Source organism: Odontomachus brunneus, unplaced genomic scaffold, assembly GCF_010583005.1.
Source record: "Odontomachus brunneus isolate Ranch 3 - 2012 unplaced genomic scaffold, Obru_v1 Obru_scaffold_172, whole genome shotgun sequence".
Taxonomy (NCBI): domain Eukaryota; kingdom Metazoa; phylum Arthropoda; class Insecta; order Hymenoptera; family Formicidae; genus Odontomachus; species Odontomachus brunneus.
Window position 1 is genome coordinate 191,820 of NW_022639622.1, and position 390 is coordinate 192,209.

Sequence of the window (390 nt, forward strand, 5' to 3'; positions counted from 1 at the left end):
CATCACTGTCGGCTTCTGGTTGAGCTACTCGTCGTATCTTGCGCGACCTCGCATCAAAGTCGGAGGCGACCATGCACAAAGTGTTATCGCGTACGTAATTTCTGAGTACTCCTCTCCACGTGTAATAGTCCATCGTCGGCGGTCCTCTCTTTTGGAGCGAAACACCAAATTTATTGATCGACATTTCGATGCAAACAACGCGCATCATCGATGTGCGATTCAATTTATAACAAGGCCCGCCTCGCGAAGTTCCTCGATAATGGATAAAATTTCATTACCGTGAGCGTTATTGCCAGCTTGTCGAGAGGCTTCCAGCAATCGCAGACGATTCACCAGCTCGTTGGGATCGTTTCAGTGAACATAGTTGATCGCATTATCGTTCAGTATCAT